The 22,257-nt window shown below is 38.0% G+C and overlaps 1 protein-coding gene across 5 annotated transcripts in view; it reads left to right on the plus strand.

Moving 5' to 3' along the window:
- The window catches only part of LOC100412584 (neuroligin 4 X-linked), a 333,835-nt gene that overhangs the window by 84,961 nt on the left and 226,617 nt on the right, over positions 1-22,257 (plus strand). For 2 of the 5 annotated variants that reach the window (XM_035289879.3, XM_078364503.1), the window contains exon 2: positions 16,168-16,273. The exons of the other annotated variants lie outside the window; for them this stretch is intronic. The gene's annotated coding sequence lies outside the window, so the exon portion shown is untranslated. The remainder of the gene's footprint in view (positions 1-16,167; positions 16,274-22,257) is intronic. 5 annotated transcript variants of the gene reach the window in all.

Below are 22,257 nucleotides of genomic sequence, written 5' to 3' on the forward strand. Positions count from 1 at the left end.
CAGGACATTATCCAGGAAAATTTCCCCCACCTAGCAAGACAAACCAACACTCAAATGCAACAATACAGAGAACATCACAAAGATATTCCGCAAAGAAAGCAACACCAAGGCACATAATCGTCTGATTACAAAAGGTTGAAATGAAGGGGAAAATACTAAGGGCAGCCAGAGAGAAAGGTCGGGTCACCCACAAAAAGGAAGCCCATCAGACTCACAGCAGATCTGTCGGCAGAAACTCTACAAGCCAGAAGAGAGTGGGGGCCAATATTCAACATTCCTAAAGAAAAGAACTTTCAACCCAGAATTTCATATCCAGCCAAACTGAGCTTCAGAAGTGAAGGAAAAATAAAATCCTTTGAGAAAAAGCAAGTACTCAGAAATTTTGTCACCATCAGGCCTGCTTTACAAGAGCTCCTGAAAGAGGCACTACACATAGAAAGGAACAATCAGTACCAGCCATTCCATAATCACACTAAATGCTAAAGAGCATAAACATAATGAAAAATCTACAACAACTAAAGGGCAAAACAGCCAGCTAGCATCAAAATGGCAGTATCAAATTCACACATAACAATATTAATCCTAAATGTAAATGGACTAAATGCAACAGTCAAAAGACACAGACTGGAAAATTGGATAAAAATCCAAAACCCATCAGTGTGCTGTATTTAGGAAAAACATCTTACATGCAAGAATACACAAAGGCACAAGATAAGGGATGGAGAAAAATTTACCAAGCAAATGGCGAGCAAAAGAAAAGGAGGAGTTGCAATTCTCATCTCTGATAAAATAGACATTAAAGCAACAACGATCAAAAGAGAAAGAAGGCCATTACATAATGGTAAAATGATCGTTACAACAAGAAGAGCTAACAATCCTAAACATATATGGACCCAATAGAGGAGCTCCCAGATACATATGGCAAGTTCTTAATGACTTACAAAGAAACTTCGACTCCCACACAATAATAGTGAGAGACTTTAACACTTCACTGTCTATATTAGACAGATCAACCAGACAAATAATTAACAAGAATATTCAGGGCTTGAACTCAGACCTGGAGCAAGCAAACCTGATGGACATTTACAGAACTCTTCACCCCAAATCCACAGAATATACATTCTTCTCAGCACCACATCACACCTACTCGAAAATTGACCACATAATTGGAAGTAAAGCACTCCTCAGCAAATGCAAAACAACTGAAATCATAACAGTCTCTCAGACCATAGTGAAATCAAGTTAGAACTCAAAATTCAGAAACCAAGCCAGAACCGCACAGCTTCATGAAAACTGAACAACTGGGTTTTGAATGTTGACTGGATAAACAATGAAATAAAGACAGAAATAAAGAAGTTCTTCGAAACCAATGAGAACGAAGACATAACATGCCAGAATCTCTGGGACACATTTAAAGCAGCCTCTAGAGGAAAATATATAGCAATAAGTGCCCAAATGAGGAGAATGGAGAGATCCAAAATTGACACCCTATCATCAAAATTGAAAGAGCTAGAGAAGCAAGATAAAAAAAACTCAAAACCCAGCAGAAGACAAAAAATGACTAAGATCAGAGCTGAACTGAAGAAGATAGAGACACAAAAACCCCTTCAAAAATTCAATAAATCCAAGAGCTGGTTTTTTGAAAAGATCAACAAAATAGACAGACCACTAGCCAGATTGATTAAAAACAAAAGAGAGAACAACCAAATAGATGCAATAAAAAATGATAAAGGGGACATTACCACAGATTCCACACAAATTCAAACCATCATCAGAGAATATTACAAACAATTCTATGCACATAAACGAGTAAACCTGGAAGAAATGAATAAATTTCTGGACTCCTGTGTCCTCCCAAGCCTAAACCAGGAGGAAGCTGAAACTATAAATAGACCAATAACAAGGTAAGAAGTCGAGGCAGATACTAAGAGCCTACCACACACAAAAAGCCCAAGTCCAGATGGGTTCACAGCCAAAATCAACCAGACACACAAACAGGAGCTAGTATTATTCCTTCTGAAACTATTCCAAATAATTCAAAAAGAGGAAATGCTTCCCAAATCATTTTATGAGTCCAATATCATCTTGATACCAAAACCTGGCAGAGACCCAACAAGGAAAGAAAACTCCAGGCCAATATCCGTGATGAACATAAATGCAAAAATATTCAATAAGATATTGACAAGCTGATTGCAAGAGGAAATAAAAAAATTTATCCATCATGATCAAGAGTGATTTAACCTGGGGATGTAAGTCTGGGTCAACATACAAAGTCTATAAATGTAATCCACCACATAAACAGAACCACAAACAAAAACCACATGATTATCTCAATTGACACAGAAGGCATTTGACAAAATTCAACAACCCTTTATGCTAAAAACCCTCAATAAACTCGGTATCAATGGAAAGTATCTCAAAGTAATAAAAGCTATTTATGACAAACCAACAGCCAATACCATACTGAATGGGCAAAAATTGGAAGAATTCTTTTTGAAATCTGGCACTAGACAAGGATGCCCTCTCTCACCACTCCTATTCAATATAGTACTGGAAGGTCTAGCCAGAGCAATCAGGCAAGAAAAAGAGAGAAATGGCATTCAAATAGGAAAGGTGGAAGCCAAATTGTCTCTATTTGCAGACGACATGATAGTATACCTAGAAGACCCCATCACCTAAGCCCAAAAACTCCTGAAACTGATAAGCAACTTCAGCAAAGTCTCAGGATATAAAATCAATGTGCAAAAATCACAAGCATTCGTCTACACCAATAACAGACTTAAAGAAAGCCAAATCAAGAACGAACTGCCATTCACAATTGCTACAAAAAGAATAAAATACCTTGGAATACAACTCACAAGGAATGTAAGAAACCTCTTCAAGGAGAACTACAAGCCAGTGCTCAACGAAATCAGAGAGGACACAAACAGATGGAGAAACATTCCATGTTCATGGTTAGGAAGAATTAATATCGTGAAAATGGCTATACTGCCCAAAGTAATTTACAGAATCAACACTGTTCCTATCAAGCTACCATTGACTTTCTTCACAGAACTGGAAAATACCACCATGAACTTCATATGGAACCAAAAGAGAGCCCGCATAGCCAAGTCAATTCTAAGCAAAAAGAACACAGCGAGGGCATCCCACTACCATACTTCAAACTATACTACAAGGCTACAGTAATCAAAACAGCATGGTACTGGTACCAAAACAGAGATATCGACCAATGGATCCATACAGAGACATCGGAGGCAACACAAGATACCTAGAACAATACAGTCTTTGATAAAGCTGACAAAAACAAGCAATAGGGAAATGATTCCCTGTTTAACAAATGATGTTGGGATAACTGGCTAGCCATTTGCAGAAAGCAGAAACTGGACCCCTTTCTGACATCTTACACCAAAATTAACTCCAGATGGATTAAAGACTTAAACATAAGACCTCGCATTATAAAATCCCTAGAAGAAAATTTAGGCAAAACCATTAAGGACATAGGAGTAGGCAATAACTTCATGAACAAAACACCAAAAGCATTGGCAACAAGAGCAAAAATAGACAAATGGGACCTAACTAAACTCTGCAGCTTCTGCATGGCAAAAGAAACCGTCACTAGAGTGAATCATCAACCAACAGAATGGGAAAAATTTTTTGCAGTTTACCCATCAGACAAAGGGCTGATACACAGAATTTACAAAGAACTCAAACAGATGTACAGGAAAATAACAAACAAGCCCATTCAAAATTGGGCAAAGGATATCAGCAGACACTTTACAAAAGAAGACATATACAAAACTAACAATCATATGAAAAAATGCTCATCATCACTGGTCACCAGAGAGATGCAAATCAAAACCATATTGTGATACCATCTCACGCCAGTTAGAATGGCGATCATTAAAAAATATGGAGACAACAGATGCTGGAGAGGCTGTGGAGAAAAAGGAACACTTTTACACTGTTGGTGGGAGTGTAAATTAGTTCAACCATTTTGGAAGACAGTGTGGCGATTCCTTAAGGTCTTAGAAATAGAAATTCCATTTGATCCAGCAATCTCATTACTGGGTATATATCCAAAGGACTCTAAATCATTCTACTATAAGGACACATGCACATGAATGTTCATTGCAGCACTGTTTACAATAGCAAAGACCTGGAATCAACCCAAATGCCCCTTGATGATAGACTGGATTGGGAAAATGTGGCAAATATACACCATGGAATATTATGCAGCAATCAGAAATGATACGTTTGTGTCGTTTGTAGGGACATGGATGTATCTGGAAAACATCATTCTCAGCGAACTGACACAAGAACAGAAAATGAAATACCGCATATTCTCACTCATAGGCGGGTGAAAAAAAATGAAAACACAGGGACACAGAGAGGGTAGCACTAAACACTGGGGTCTTTAGGGAGGAAATGGGAGGGCAAGTGGGAGGGGGAGCTGGGGAGGGATAGCCTGGGGAGAAATGCCAAATGTGGATGAATGTGGGCAAGGAAGCAGAGCACAGTGCCATGTTTGTACCTATGCAACTGTCTTGCATTTTCTGCACATGTACCCCAAAACCTAAAATGCAATAGAAAATTTAAAAAAGATGATAACGAAAAAATAATGAGAAATTCAGATTAGACATAAAAGCACAATAACGAATGAGAAAAGTCTGCAAGAAATGTGAGACGATGTGAAGAGAGCTAACCTACGTTTGATAGGTTTACCAGAATTTTTTGAAGAGAATGTATCCAAGCTGGAAAATACTCTTCAGGATATTATGCAGGAAAATTTCTGCAGCCTAGCAAGGCATATTAATATTCAAGTCCAATAAATACAGAAAACACCCCAAAGATATTCCTCAAAAAGAGCAACCCCAAGGCACATAATCGTCAGATTCACCAGGGTTGAAATAAAAAAGAAAATACTAAGCCCAGCCAGAAGAAACGGTCAAGTCATTCACAAAGGGAAGCCCATCAGACTCACAGTAGATCTCTCAACAGAAACTCTGCAAGCCAGAAAAGAGTGGGGCCAATATTGAACATCCTTAACGAAAAGAACTTTCAACCTGGAATTTCATCTCCAGCCAAACTGACTTCACAAGTGAAGGAGAAATAAAATCCTTTGCAAAAAAGCAAGTACTCAAAGATTTTGTCACCACGAGGCCTGCTTTACAAGAGCTCCTGAAAGAAACACTACAACTAAAAAGGAAAACCAGTATCAGCCATTCCAAAATCATATCAAATGGTAAAGAGCATCAACAGAATGAAGAATCTGCATCAACTAACAGGCAAAACAGTCAGCTAGCATCAAAATGGCAGTATCAAATTCACACATGACAATATTAACCCTAAATGTAAATGGGCTAAATGTAACAATAAAAAAACACGGACTGGAAAATTGGACAAAAAATCAAAACCCATAGTGTGCTGTAGACAGGAAACCCATCTCACATGCAAGGATACACAAAGGCTCAAAATAAAGGGATGGAAAAAGATTTACCAAGCAAATGGAGAGGAAAAAAAAGCAGGAGTTGCAACTCTCATCTCTGATATAATAGACATTAAAGCAACAAGAATCAAAAGAGACAAAGAAGGTCATTACATAATGGTAAAAGGATGAATACAACAAAAAGGACTAATAATTTAAAATATATATGGACCCAATACAGGAGCACTTAGATATATAAGGCAAGTTCTTAAAGACTTACAAAGAGACTTAGACTCCCACACAATAACAGTGATAGACTTTAACACATCACTGTCGATATTAGACAGATCAACCAGACAGAAAATTAACAAGGATATCCAGGTCTTGAACTCAGATCTGGAACAAGCAAACCTGATAGACATTTACAGAACTCTCCACTTCAAATCTACAGAATATACATTCTTCTCAGCACCACATCACGCCTACTCTAAAATTGACCACATAATTGGAAGTAAAGCATTCCTCAGCAAATGCAAAACAATTGAAATCAAAGAAACAGTCTCTGAGACCTTAGTGCAATCAAGTTAGAACTCAGAATTCAGAAACTAACTCAGAATTCAGAAACTAACTCAGAACCAAATAGCTTCATGGAAACTAAACAACTGGCTCTTGAATGTTGATTGGATAAACAATGAAATAAAGGCAGAAATAACGAAGATTTTTAAACCAATGAGAATGAAGACACAATATACCACAATCTCTGGGACACATTTAAAGCACTCTCCAGAGGAAAATATATAGCCATAAGGGCTCACATGAGAAAAGTGGAAAAATCCAAAACTAAAGCCCTATCCTCAAAATTAAAAAAGCTAGAGGAGCAAGATCATAAAAACTCAGAACCTAGCAGAAGACAAGAAATAACTAAGATCAGAGCTGAACTGAAAGAGATAGAGACACAAAAAACCCTTCAAAAAATCAATAAATTTAAGAGGTGGTTTCTTGAAAATATCAACCAAATAGAACATTAGCCAGACTGATAAAAAAAAAAAAGAACAACAAAAGTAAATGCAACAAAAAATGATAAAGGGGAAATTACAACAGATTCTACATAAATTTATACCATCATCAGGGAATGTTACAAACAACTCTATGCACGTAAACTAGTAAACCAGGAAAAAAAAATGGATAAATTCCTGAACATTATTTTCCTCCCAAGCCTAAACCAGGAGGAAGCTGAAACTATGAATAGATCAATAACAAGGTCTGAAGTCAAGGCAGCAATTAAGAGCCTACCACACACAAAAAAGTTCAGATCCAGATAATTTCACAGCCAAATTCTACCACATGAAGAGGAGCTGGTATCATTCCTTCTGAAACTATTCCAAATAATCCAAAAAGAGGGAATCGTTTCCAAATCATTTTATGAGACCAACATCATCCTGACACCAAAATTAGGCAGAGACTCAACAAGAAAACACAACTTCAGGCCAATATCAATGATGAACATAGATGCAAAAGTCTTTAATAAAATACTGGAAAGCCAATTACAAAGGCACATCAAATAGCTTATCCATCATAATCAAGTAAAATTCATCTCAGGGATGCAAGGCTGGTTCAACATATGCAAGTATATAAACGTAATTCACCACATAAACAGAATTAAAAAACCAAATGATTATCTCAATAGACGCAGAGAAGGCCTTTGACAAAATTCAACATCCCTTTATGCTAAATATTCTCAATAAACTTGGTATTGATGAAACGTATCTCAAAGTAATAAAAGCTATTTATGACAAACCGACAGCCAATATCGTACTGAATAGGCAAAAACTGGAAGCATTTTCTTTGATATCTGGCACCAGACAAGGATGCCCTCTCTCAACCCTTTTATTTAATATAGTACTAAAAGTTCTAGCCAGAGCAATCAGGCAAGAAAAAGAAATAAAGGGCATTCAAATAGGAAAGGTTGAAGCCAAATTGTCTCTATTTGCAGATGACATGATAATATACTTAGAAGCCCCCATGACCTTAGCCCAAAAACTCCTGAAACTGATAAGCAACTTAAGCAAAGTCTCAAGATATAAAATCAATGTGCAAAAAATCACAAGCATTCCTACACACCAATAACAGACTTAAAGAGAGCCAAATCAAGAACGAATTGTTATTCACAATTGCTATGAAAATAATAAAATACCTAGAAATACAATTTACAAGGAACTTAAGGGACCTCTTCAAGAACAACTAGAAACCACTGCTCAATGAAATAAGAGAGGACACAAACAGATGGATAAACATTCCATGTTCATTGTTAGGAAGAATCTATATCTTGAAAATGGCTATACAGCTTAAAGTAATATACAGAATTAATGCTATCCCATGAAAATACCATTGAATTTCCTCACAGAACTGGAAAAAACCACCATAAACTTTATATGAAACCAGAAGAGAACCAAAAGAGAGCCTACATAGCCAAGTCAATTCTAAGCAAAAAGACACGGGGGGGGGCATCATACTACCAGACTTCAAACTATACTACAAGGCTACAGTAATCAAAACAGCATGATACTGCTACCAAAACAGAGATATAGACCAATGGAACAAAACAGAGGCATCAGAGGCAAAACAGCATATCTACAACCATACAATATTTGATAAAACTGACAAAAACAAGCAATAGGGAAAGGATTTCCTGTTGAATAAATGCTGTTGGAAAAACTGGCTAGCCATGTGCAGAAAGCAGAAATTAGACCCCTTCCTGACACATTAAGCTAAAATTAAATCCAGATGGAGTAAAGACTTAAACATAAGACCTGGCATTATAAAAACCCTAGAAGGAAATCTAGGCAAAACCATTTAGGACATAGGAGTAGGCAAGGACTTCATGACCAAAACACCAAAAGCATTGACAACAGAAGCCATAATAGACAAATGAGACCTAATCAAACTCCACAGCTTCTGCATGGTAAAAGAAACAGTCACTAGAGTGAATCAGCAACCAACAGAATGGGAAAAAATTTTTGCAGTTTACTCATCTGACAAAGGGCTGATATCCAGAATTTACAAAGAACTCAAACAGATTCACAGGAAAAAAACCAAACAAGCCCATTCAAAAATGGGCAAAGGATATGAACAGACACTTTACAAAATAAGACATACATGAGGCCAACAAACATATGAAAAAATGCTCATCATCACTGGTCATTAGAGAGATGCAAATCAAAACCACATTTAGATACCATCTCATGCCAGTTAGAATAGCGATCATTAAAAAATCTGGAGACAACAGACGCTGAAGAGGATGGGGAGAAATAGGAACACTTTTACACTGAAATTGGGAGTGTAAATTAGTTCTACCATTGTGGAAGACAGTGTGGCAATTTCTCAGGGAATAGAAATAGAAATTTTATTTGACCCAGCAATCCCATTGCTGGGTTTATATCCAAAGAAGTATAAATCGTTTTACTATAAGGACACATGCACACGAATGTTATTGCAGCACTGTTTACGATAGCAAAGACCTGGAACCAGTCTTAATGCCCACTGATGATAGATTGGACTGGGAATACGTGGCTCATATGCACCATGGAATATTATGCAGCAATCAAAAATGATTAGTTTGAGTCTTTTGTAGGGACTCTAAATGAATCTGGAGAACATCATTCTCAGCAAACTGACACAAGAACAGAAAATGAAATACCACATAATCTCATTCATAGGCTGGTGATGAAGAATGAGAACACATGGACACAGGGAAGGGAGTACTACACACTGGGGTCTATTGGGGGGAATAGGGGAGGGACAGTGAGGGAAGGGAGAGCTGGGGAGGGATAGCCTGAAGAGAAATGCTAAATGTGGGTGAAGGGGAGGAAGAGAGCAAAACACTTCCATGTGTGTACATATGCAACTATTTTGCATGTTCTGCACCTGTACCCCAAAACATAAAATGCAATAAAAAATTTAAAAAAGACCTAACACCATAAAAACCCCAGAATAAAATTTAGGCAAAACAATTCAGAACATAGGTGTAGTTAAGGATTTAATGACCAAAACACCAAAAGCATTGGTAACAACAGCCCAAATAGACAAATGGGATCTAATCAAACTCCACAGCTTCTGCACGGCAAAACAAAACAACACAAAACTACAGTCATTTTAGTAAATTTTCAAACAATAGAATAAAAATTTTTTTGCAGTTTGCCCATCTGAGAAAGAGCTGATATCCAGAATTTTCAGAGAACTAAAACAGATTTACAAGGACAAAAGAAACAAGCTCATTCAAAAGTGGGCAAAGAATATAAACAGACACTTTTCAAAAGGAGACATACATGAGGCCCACAAACATATAAAATACTCATTGTCACTGGTCATTAAAGAAATGCAAATCAGATATATATGGAGACACCATCTTACACCAGTTAGAATGGAGATCATCAAGAAATCTGGAGGCAACTGATGCTACAGAGGATGTGGAGAAATAGGAACACTTTTACACTACTAGTAAGTTAGTTCAACCATTGTGGAAGATAGTGTGGTGATTTCTCAGAGACCTAGAAATAGAAATTTCATTCGGCCCAGGAATCCCATTACTGGGTATATATCCAAAGGATCATAAAGCCTTCTACTATAAAAACACATGCACATGAATGTTCATTGCAGCACAGTTTACAATAGCAAAGACCTTGAGCCAACCCAAATGCCCATTGTTGATAGACTGGACAGGGAATATGTAGCACATATTCATCATGGAATATTATGCAGCCATCAAAAGTGAAGAGTTTTGTCCTTTGTAGGGACATGTATGAACCTGGAAACCATCATTCTCAGCAAACTGACACAAGAACAGAAAATCAAACACTGCATGTTCTCACTCATAGGTGGGTGTTAAACAATGAGAACACATGGACATAGGGAGAAAAGCACTACACACTGGGGTCTGTTGGGGGGGAAATAGGGCAGGGACAGCGTGGTTGGGGAGTTGGGGAGAGATAGCATGGAGAGAAATGCCAGATATAGGTAAAGGGGAAGAAGGTAGCAAATCACACTGCCACATGTGTACCTATGCAAAAATCTTGTACATTCTTCCAGTGTACCCCAAAACCTAAAATAAAATAAAAAATAAAATAAAAAGATTATCTTACCAATGTTCATCATGGATATTGGCCTGAAGTTTTCCTTTTTGTTTAGTCTTGGCTGGGTTTTGCTATCAGGATGATGTTGACCTCATAAAAAGAGTTAGGAAGGATTCCCTTCTTTTGTATTGCTTGGAATGGTATCAGAAGGAGCAGTACCAGCTCCTCTTTTTATCTCTGATAGAATTCAGCTGTGAACTCATCTGGTCCTGGACTTTTTAGTTGGTAGTCTATTAATTACTTCCTCAACTTTAGACCAGTTATCAGTCTATTCAGGGATCCTACTTCTCTGTTGTTTAGCCTTGGGAGGGAGTAAGTGTCCAGGAATTTATCCATTTCTTCTGGATTTACTAGTTTAGGTCCACAAAGGTGTTTGCAGTAATCTCTGATTTTAGTTTGTATTTCTGTTTAATTGGTGGTGATTTTTTTTTATCATTTTTTATTGCATCTATTTGATTCTTCTCTCTCATTTTTTATTAGTCTGGCTAGTGATCCATCTATTTTGTTGATATTTTGAGAAAAAAAGCTCTAGATTTGTTGATTTTTTGAAGAATTTTTTGTATTTCTATCTTCTTTAATTCTGATCTGATTTTAGTTATTTCTTGTCTTCTGCTAGCATTTGATTTTATTTGACCTTCCTCCTCTAGTTTTTAAATCCTTACTTTAGCTTGTCAATGTTAGATCTTTCCTTGCTTCTTATGTTGGCATTTAGTGCTATAAATTTCCCTTTAGACACTGCTTTAAATGTGTCCCAGAGATTCTGGCATTTTTTGTCTTTATTCTCTTTGGTTTTGAAAAACATTTTTATTTGTTCTTCATTACATTATTTATCTAGTAATCATTTAGTAGCAGGTTGTTAAGTTTTCATGTAATTGTGTGGTTTTGAGTTAGTTTTTTAATCCTGAGTTCTAATTTGATTGCATTGTGGTCAAAGAGACTGTTTGTTATAATTTCTGTTAGTTTACATCTGCTTTGGAGTAATTTACTTCCAACTATGTGGTCAATTATAGAGTAAATGTGATGTGATGCCGAGAAGAATGTATATTCTAACGATTTTGAGGTATCGTTAACAGAAAGAACGAAGGTTATGTAGATGTCTATTTGGTCCTCTTGATCCAGATCTGAGTTCAAGTCATGGATAGCTTGTTAATTTTCTGTCCTTCAGTCTGTCTAATATGGAAAGCGGAGTGTTAAACTTTTCCACTGTTACTGCCTGGGAGACTAAATCTTTTTGTAGGCCATTAAGAACTTACTTTATGTATCTAGCTTCTCCTGTATTGCGTGAACATTTATTTAGGATAGTTAGCTTTTTGTTGCATTGGTTCTTTTACCATTATGTAATGCCTTTTTTTTGTCTCTTTTGAACTTAGTTTTATCAGAGAATAGGATTAAAACTGCTGCTTTTTTTCTCTCTTTATCTTCATTCGCCTTGTAATTCTTCCTCCATCCCTATATTTTCAGTCTATATGTGTCTTTGCACTGAAGATATTTCTTCTGAATACAGCACACTGAATGGTCTTGACTCTGTATTCAGTTTGCCAGCCTGTGTCTTTTAACTGGGGATTTTTTCAGTTTTCCTAACTTGGGCTACTCCCACTTTCTTACCAGTCCCAGTGAGGTGAATATGGTACCTTAGTTGGAAATGTGATGATCGCTTGCCTTCTGGATTGCTCTCACTGTGAACTCTGGACTAGAGCTTTTTCTGTTTGGCCATCTTGGTCGAAGTAATTTTCATTATTTTTTGGGTAATCTTGTCTTCACACTTTATTTCCTTTAGTTCATTTTTAGTCTCTGAATTCTTTTCTTCCATTTGATTGAGTTAGCTATTGATACTTATGTATGCTTCACAAAGCTCTCATACTGCATTTTTTCAGCTCTCTCAGGTCATTTATGTTCTTCTGAAACTGGTAATTCTAGTTAGAATTTCCTGTAATCTTTCATTAAGGTTCTTAGCTTCCTTGCATTGGGTTAGAACATGCTCCTAAATCTCAGGGGAGTTTTTTGTTACCCACCTCCAAAAGACTATTTCTGTCGATTTGTTAAACTCATTGCCCATTCAATTTTATTTCCTTGCTAAGGAGTTTTGATTTTTTGGAGAACAGGCATTCTGGTTTTGGAATTTTTAGTATTTTTGCATTTATTTTTTCTTCTTCTTTCTATATTTATCCAACTTTGATCTTGATGTTGGTGTCCCACAGGTGGGGTTTTATTTGGGGCGGCTTTTTTGTTGATGTTTATGTTTTTTTTGCTTTCTGATTTTTTGTTTTTTCTCTAACAGTCAGGCTTCTGTTCTCCAGGTCTGCTGTAGTTTGATGGAGGTTTACTCCAGACTGTGTTTGTATCAACAGTGAATGCTACTGAACAGCAAAGTTTGCTGCTTGCTCCTTCCTCTGGAAGCTTAATTCCAAAGGGGCACCTTGGAGATGCCAACTGGAGCTTTTCTGTATAAGATGTCTGTCAACACCAGCTGGGAGGTACCTCCCAATCAGGAGGCATGGGGATCAGGGACCTACTTGTGGATGTGATCTGTTTTTTAATTGAGGTCAATTGCTGTACTGGGAGAGCTGTTGCTCTTTTCAGAGCCCAAAGGCAGGAACATTTAAGTCTGCTGGAAGATGCACTGACAGCACTCTCACATTACTGTCAGTGCTCTGTCACAGGGAGATGGGGTTTTTATTTATAAGCATCTTACTTATTGATAAATTTTCCTGAATTTAAACATTGATTTTTCTCTCTATGTTGGGTAATTTCTCCTGTAGGATATTCTAAAGTGTGTTTTTCAGTGTGGTTCTATTCTCCTCATCACTTTTAGATACACCAATCCAATACAGGTTTGGTCTTTTCACATAGTCTCATATTTTTTGGAGGCTTCATTCATTCCTTTTTATTATTTTTTTCTGTTATTTTGTCTTCAAGCTTTATTTTCTTTAGTTGATCTATAATTTCTTCTATTCTTTGTTCCACTTGATTGATTTTGGGAGAGAGTTTCCCTACCTTTTAATCTTCCAGGGTGAGTTGATGCCTCAGCCTGCTTCTTCTCACCCTAAGTGTGCTGCATTCACTGTCTAACCAGTTTCAATAAGATTAGCCAGGTACCTCAGTTCAAAATGGCAGAAATTACTGTGTTGGTATTGCTGGAAGCTGCCAACCTTAGCTGTTGCTATTCAGTCATCTTGACAGCTTCCCTGATTCAGTTTCTTATAGAAAGGGCTGCTGCCTTTCCTTTAGAGATGCCCTGCACAGATAAGAGGAATGTAGAGACATAGTCTGGCTACAGTGGTTTTGCTGAACTGTGGTGGATTCTATCCAGTTTAAACTTCCCAGAGTTTTTGTATATACTGTGAAGGGAATACACCTACTCTAGTCTCAGTAATTGTGGATATGTTTTCCCCCACGAATCTTGAGTATCCCCAGTTGACTTCAGACTGCTGTGCTGGCAGTGAGAATTTTCAAGCCAGTTGAACTTGGCTTGCTGGTCTTGTTGGGGGTGGGACTTCCTGAGCTTGCTGGGCTTATTGGGAGTGGGACTTGCTGAGCAAGGCCACTAGACTCCCTGGTCTTAACTTCCTTTTCAGAGAAATAAATGGTTCTGTCTAATGAAGGTTCTGGACACCACTGGGATATGAAAGAAAACTCCTGCAGCTAGCTTGGTGTCTGTTCAAATGACCCCCGAGTTTTGTGCCTAAAACCAGGGCCCTGGTGATGTACTTATTGGAGGGAATCTTCTAATCTGTGAGTTGCAAACACTATGGGGAGAGCATAGTATCTGGGTCAGATAGCACCATCCCTCAAGGTACAGTCCCTTATGACTTCCCTTTCCTAAGGGAGGGAATACCCCTATCCCTTGTGCTTCCCGGGTTAGTTGATGCCCTACCATGCTTCAGCTCACTCTCTGTGGGCTGAATCCACTGTCTAGCCTGTTCTAATGAGATGAGCCAGGAATCTCAGTTGGAAATGCAGAAATCACCTGCTTTCTGTGCTGGCCTTGCTGGGAGCTGCAGACCTGAGCTGATCCTAATCAGCCATCTTGGCAGCCACTAATAGAGTTATTTCATCATGTCATTGGTCTTTATATTTTGGTGTGTTTCTGCAGTAACTGGTACCGAGTTTTTCTTTACATATTTAGTGCTTCCTTCAGGAGCTCTGGAAAGACAACCATAGTGGTGATAAAAATCCCTTAGCATTGGCTTCTCTGAAAATAATTGAATTATCTCCTCACTTATAAATCTTAGTTTGGCTAAATATAAAATTGTGGGTTGAAAATTCTTTAATATTGGCCCCCAAGTTCTTCTGGCTGGTAGGATTTCTGCAGAGAGATCTGCTGATGGGCTCCCTTTTGTACATCACCTGAGTTTTCTCTGGCTTCCCTTAACATATTTTTCTTCATTTCAATCTTGGTGAATCTGACTTTTTTGTGCTTGGTGTTGCCCTTCTTGACTAGTCTCTTTTTATGTCCTGAATGTGAATATTGGCCTGCCTTACTAGATTGGAGAAATTCTCCAGGATAACATCATGATACATGTTGGCCAACTTCGTTCTATTCTCCCCATCTATTTCAGGTATGTCAATCAGCCATAAGTGTGGTCTTTCCACATAGTTGAATATTTCTTGAAGGCTTTTTTCATTCCTTTTCATTCTTTTTTTCTCTAGTGTTATATCCATACTTTATTTGATTAAGTTGATCTTCAATCTCTGATATTTCTTCTGGTTGATTGATTTGGCTGCTTATACTCGTGTATGCCTCAAGAAGTTCTCATGCTGTGTTGTTCAGCTGCATTGGGTCATTTATGTTTCTCTCTAAATGGCTTATTCTAGTTATCAGTTCCTACAACCTTTTTTAAAGAGTCTTAGCTTCCTTGAATTGGGTTAGAACATGCTCCCTTAAGTCAGAGGAATTTACTTATTATCCACCTTCTGAAGCTTGCATCTTTCAATTTATCAAAGTTATTCTGAAGCCAGTTTTGTTCTTTTGCTGATGAGGAGTAATGATCCTTTGGGGAAAAAGTGTCCAGTTCTTGAAATTTTCAGCATTTTGTGCAGTTTTTCCTCATCTTCATGGATTTATCTACCTTTCATTTTTGATTCTTATAAACTTTGTTTGAAGTTTTTGTGTGGGTATTCTTTTTGTTGATGTTAATGTTATTCCTTTCTGTTTGTTAGTTTTTTGTCTAACAGTCAAGCCCCTCCACTGCAGGTCTGCTGAAATTTACTGGAGGTTCACTGTAGACCTGGTCTGCCAGGGTATCACCAGTGGAGACTTCAGAACAGCAAAAATTACTGCTTGCTTCTTTCCCTAGAAGCTTCATCCTAGAAGGCCAGCTGCCAGCTGCCATGTGGAAGTCTTCTGTATGCATTTTTTGTCGACCCCTCCTGGGAGCTGTCTCCCAGTCAGGAGGCACAGGAGTCAGGAGCCCATTTGAGGAGGCAGTCTGTTCCTTAGAAGAGCTTCAGTAATGTTGTAGGAAATCTGCTGCTATTGTCAGAATTGGCAGACAGGAATGTTGAATTCTGCTTAAGCTGGGCCTAGAACTGTCCCCTTCCCCTAGTGCTCTGTTTCAGGGAGATGGGAGTTTTATCTGTAAGCCCCTGACTGGGCTCCTGCCTTTTTTTCAGAGATCCCCTGCCCAGTGAGGAGAAATCTATGAAGCCACTCTTGCCACAGTCACTTTTCTGTGCTGCGGTGGGTCCTGCTGAAGTTCCTGGAGCCTTCCTTTACACTGTGAGTGGAAAACTTCCTACTTGAGCCTCAGTAACGTAGTACATCCCTGCCAACCAAGCTCCAGCATTCCAGGGTGATTTCAGGTTGCTGTCCTTGAAATTAAAAAATTTGAAGCCAGTGGAGCTCAGCTTTCTGGGCTCTTGGGGGTGGAATTTGCTGAGCAAGACCACTAGGCTCCCTGGCTTCAACCCTGTTTCCTGGAGACTGAACAATTCCATCTTGCTGGGGTCCCGGGAAACATTGAGATGAGGACAAAACAAACAAAAAAAAAAAAAAGAAAAAAAGAAAAAAAAAAAAACCTCCTGTGGCTAGCTTATTGAATGTGTAAACAGCTGCTCAGTTTTGTACTTTAAACCCAGATTCCTAATAGTGTAGGCACCTGAATCTTCTGGTCTGCAGACTGCAAAAACCATTGGTTAAGCTTAGTGTCTTGGCTTGATAGCACAGACTCACATGACCTCCCTTGGTTAGGTGAGGCAAGTCCTTCACCTTTTGCACTTCTTGTGTGAGTTGATGCCCCATCCATTTTCTGTTGACCTCTGTGGGCTGCCTCCATTGCCTAACCAGTTTTAATAAGATGAATTGAGTACTTCAGTTGGAAATGCAGAAGTGATCTAACTTCTCTTTTGATCTTGCAGGCAGCTTCAGAATGGATCTGCTCTTATTTGGGCCTCCTGCCAGTTTCCCTGCATTTTTTAATGAGGATATTGTCACATGCACTTACACACACACATACACACAGAGAAAGAGATACACACACCAGCAGAACTGATTAAATTTTTAAAATATATTTATAGAAACTTAATTATTTGCACAGCCACTATAATTTTATGATTGATGGTTTAGATATGTAATTCTTACTTGGGGTTCGGTTTGGGCCTTTGGGGTTATTCAGCACTATCTGGAGACATTTTCTATAGTAAAACTTGGTAGCAGGTGCCACTATTATCTAGTGAGTAGAAACCAGAGATGCTGCAAAATACTGTAAAATGTAGAGGCGGCATACCCACAGCAAAGAATTATATAGTTCACATTGTCATTTATGCTGGGATGGGTCATGCTGGATTTCAAATTATAGTAATTTTGTGTAAATTAAACTTCAGAAACTGAGGAAATATAAAAGATAGCTCTCAATCAGCAAATATTGTGAATGCCTAACCTAGATTTAGTAAGTGTAAAGATGCCCTTGGGCCTCTTTTCTTAAGTTGCTGCTCATTTATAATTGCTCTCTTCCCATCAGGACTTGTGGGATGTCTACATAGACAGAAGAGGGATTTGATCATACAGCTCTGTCAGTCATAACCAATATATGACTCATAGTCTCATTCATATTGAATTTGAAAATTGAAGGTGTGGGCTAGAATTTTTCATGGAACTAACTTTATAAACCTGGAAAGAAATTTACCCACTGAATTCCCCTTGAGCTCTGTGTTTCAGTGACTGTGCCATACATTCAGGATGCATACTATCTCATTTAATCATGTAATTCCAAATTCTTTAAAGCTATATGGAATTAAGTGAGATAGTATGCAAAATCCCAAGTAGTGGATTGGTAAAATGAGGCCTAGAGAATTTGAATATTTTGCATCAGCCTACTCAGTATTATCAGTGAGCTGACAGCACCTTATGTCTCTGTACCCAGGAATCCTTTGGGAAGGTCTTTGTTGAACATTCAGTGTGTTGTATATGTTGACTGGGCATCTTTTGTACTCTTCAGCCTTTGCCTATCTAGCTTCCATTTTTGCTCTGCACATCTCCATGAAGCAGGTGGGACACACCATTTTAACTTGTTAACAGTTTGTAGAGGCTGACTCTGCTCACAGAGATTGCAACACAGGATTCAGGTTTAACTGAATTACAAGTTGATGGCCTCACTGTTCACCATAGCAAAAACATGGAATCAACCTAAATACCCATCAGTGGTAGACTGGAAAAAGAAAATGTGGTCCATAGACACTGTGAAATACTATGTAGTGATAAAAGAGCAAGATTATGTCCTTTGTAGAAACATGGGTGGAACTAAAGGCTATTATTTTTGGCAAATTAATGGAGGAACAGCAAACTAAATACTAGTCACTTATGAATGGGAGCTAAAAGAGTACAATTCATGAACACAAAGAAGGAAATAATAGATACTAAGCCTTCAGGAGGGTAGGAATTGGGAGAATGGAGAGGATTAGAAAAAAATATCTATTGGATACTAGGCCTAATACCTGGGTGATGAAATAATCAGTATAGATATCCCCTGTGACACAAGTTTACCTTTATAACAAATCTGCAAATGTACCCAAAATAAAAGATTTTTAAAAAGTTGATGATCTTACTTGTTCCCTTGGGGAACGCTCTGGAAGTAAGAGCTATCTTTAGTTAAAAATCGCCCAGGGAAAAGGCACCCAAAAGTAATATTACCTCTTTGTTTTTTTGATCTGTCTCTTAATGGATTTCTCTATGGCAGATGTTCAAATGTTGTCTACAGTAGAAGTCAGAGATAGAAGCAGACATATAAATCAGACATTTGGTGGGGTGCTGTTTGTCATTTTGAATTTACAATCCAGATTTTTTTGGGTTTTTTTCCAATGTTTGTGAACTTTTCCCAGGATGTCATGTAGTGCGGAATTTTTCCTTGATGGTGTTATTGTTCTGTGATATATTCAGCTTTAATATGTTTTATTGAAAACAAAAAGCCATGTGATATATACTGTTGAACTGAATGCTTAAATGAGGTAGATAATTATTTTTTGTTGCAAATGCTGTGAATAATCTCCAAATTTTTTAGAAACACATTTGTGTATTTTGAGTTAAAGAACACTCTAAAAGTAAATTTGTGTTGAGTGAAATGTTCTCCATCCCTAAAGGATTATTTAACATACCTTCCATTGCTTCACAGCATTCTTTGTTGTCACAGAAACAGTGATTTATGTAAGGATAGTCATATTATACATGTTGAGACGAATTGAAGTGGAGCCCCTTTAAAGGTTGACTCAGTCTCAATAGAAATGTAATTCAGATGTAGCATTAGCTTTCTAGATAGGCGGCAGGGTGAAAAGTGCACCCTCTAAGTTATGCAGTGTCTTACTGGGAAGTAAGGATAATTGCATCAATACTTTCTTAATTAAGAAATAAGCCTTCAAGGGACCAGCACTACAGCATGTACTTAAAATTCACCATGTTGTATATATTTTTACAAGAAATTGAGATTTGAGCACTGCGGTACATAGTGTAAATGTATATGCACTTGACTAGACCAAGGAGAATTTTTGTACAAAGTCTACACTCTTTTTGTTTTATGATGTTTCCTTTGTGACCTGATATGTATCCACATCATGACAGCAGACTGACCTGGATGTGTATGTCCATTTTCTCATACTGGAAAACTTTTAGATTTTTATGCATATTCCTTTTTGGAAAAGTCAAAATTGCCTTGAATATTTGAGAAACAGTGTTTTGGGAGTACCCATGTAGTGATAACAAATATGGAAAACAATAGTGAAATTGGTATGCATCCTTACTAATATCTGCAAAACGTGTGTAATTCTTGGACATCTCTTTGTTTATTCAGCAAACACTTGTTGAGTGTTTTCTAAATGTCAGTCACTGTTCATGGTGATAGCATGTACAGCAGGGATTAAGTGATATAATCACCACTACACATGGTGACTCACATCTGTAACCTTAACACTTTGAAATGTTGATCAAGAAGGATCCCTTCAGGGCAGCTTGGAAAACATCAAGAGACCCATGTCTAGAAAAAAATCCAATGAATTATCTGGATATAGTTGTGCATGTGTGTAGTCTGAGCTACTCAAGAGGCTCAAGGGGGAGTATGCTTTGAGTCCAGGAGTTGGAGGTTGCAGCAAGCTATGATAGCATTATGGCACTGCAGCTTGAGCAATATAGCAATCCACCATCTCTAAAAAAAAAAAAAAAAAAAAAGGCAAGTACTGTTCTTTCTATTGTCTACTATGTGGAGATGGCACTACACTCATTTCTAAACAAGTGAATAGGAATTTTAGAGAGAGATGTGAATTGCATGGAAGAGCCAGCAAGTGTTCTAGATGATTGTTGTGTGGCTTCATAATTCTTTTCTGTTTTCTGCCTTTTTTTAATTTTTTTTTAATTTTTTATTGGATTTTAGGTTTTGGGGTACATGAGCAGAGCATGCAAGACAGTTGCGTAGGTACACACATGGCAGTGTGCTTTGCTTTTCTTCTCCCCTTCACCCACATTTGGCATTTCTCCCCAGGCTATCCCTCCCCACCTCCCCCTCCCACTGGCCCTCCCCTTTTCCCCCCAATAGACCCCAGTGTTTAGTACTCCCCTTTCTGTGTCCATGTGTTCTCATTTTTCATCACCCACCAATGAGTGAGGATATGCGGTGTTTCATTTTCTGTTCTTGCGTCAGTTTGCTGAGGATGATGTTTTCCAGATTCATCCATGTTCCTACAAACGACACAAACTCATCATTTCTGATTGCTGCATAATATTCCATGGTGTATATGTGCCACATTTTTCCAATCCAATCTATTATCAATGGGCATTAGGGTTGATTCCAGGTCTTTGCTATTGTAAACAGTGCTGCAATGAACATTCGTGTACATGTGTCCTTATAGTAGAACGATTTATAGTCTTTTGGATATATACCCAGTAATGGGATTGCTGGGTCAAATGGAATTTCTATTTCTAAGGCCTTGAGGAATCGCCACACTGTCTTCCACAATGGTTGAACTAATTTACACTCCCACCAACAGTGTAAACGTGTTCCTTTTTCTCCACATCCTCTCCAGCATCTGTTGTCTCCAGATTTTTTAATGATCGCCATTCTGACTGGCGTGAGATGGTATCTCAATGTGGTTTTGATTTGCATCTCTCTGATGACCAGTGACGATGAGCATTTTTTCATATGATTGTTGGCCTCGTATATGTCTTCTTTCGTAAAGTATCTGTTCATATCCTTTGCCCACTTTTGAATGGGCTTGTTTGTTTTTTTCCTATAAATCTGTTTGACTTCTTTGTAAATTCTGGATATCAGCCCTTTGTCAGATGGGTAGACTGTGAAAATTTTTTCCCATTCTATAGGTTGCCGATCCACTCTAGTTACTGTTTCTTTTGCCGTGCAGAAGCTGTGGAGTTTCATTAGGTCCCATTTGTCTATTTTGGCTTTTGTTACCAATGCTTTTGGTGTTTTGTTCATGAAGTCCTTGCCTACTCCTATGTCCTGGATGAATTTGCCTAGATTTCCTTCTAGGGTTTTTATGGTGCCAGGTCTTATGTTTAAGTCTTTAATTTATCTGGAGTTAATTTTAGTGTAAGGTGTCAGGAAGGGGTCCAGTTTCTGCTTTCTGCACATGGCTAGCCAGTTTTCCCAACACCATTTGTTAAACATGGAATCCTTTCCCCATTGCTTGTTTTTGTCAGGTTTATCAAAGATTGTATAGTTGTATGTATGTTGTGTTGCCTCCGGTGCCTCTGTTTGGTTCCATTGGTCTATATCTCTGTTTTGGTACCAGTACCATGCTGTTTTGATTACTGTAGCCTTGTAGTATAGTTTGAAATCCAGTAGTGTGATGCCCCCGCTGTGTTCTTTTTGCTTAGAATTGACTTGGCTATGCGGGCTCTCTTTTGGTTCCATATGAAGTTCATGGTGGTATTTTCCAGTTCTGTGAAGAAAGTCAATGGTAGCTTGATGGGGATAGTGTTGATTCTGTAAATTACTTTGGGCAGTATAGCCATTTTCACGATATTAATTCTTCCTAACCATGAACATGGAATGTTTCTCCATCTGTTTGTGTCCTCTCTGATTTCGTTGAGCAGTGGTTTGTAGTTCTCCTTGAAGAGGTCACTTACGTTCCTTGTAAGTTGTATTCCAAGGTACTTTATTCTTTTTGTAGCAATTGCGAATGGCAGTTCGCTCTTGATTTGGCTTTCTTTAAGTCTGTTATTGGTGTAGATGAATGCTTGTGATTTTTGCACATTGATTTTATATC

This window comes from Callithrix jacchus, chromosome Y, assembly GCF_049354715.1.
Source record: "Callithrix jacchus isolate 240 chromosome Y, calJac240_pri, whole genome shotgun sequence".
NCBI lineage: Eukaryota > Metazoa > Chordata > Mammalia > Primates > Cebidae > Callithrix > Callithrix jacchus.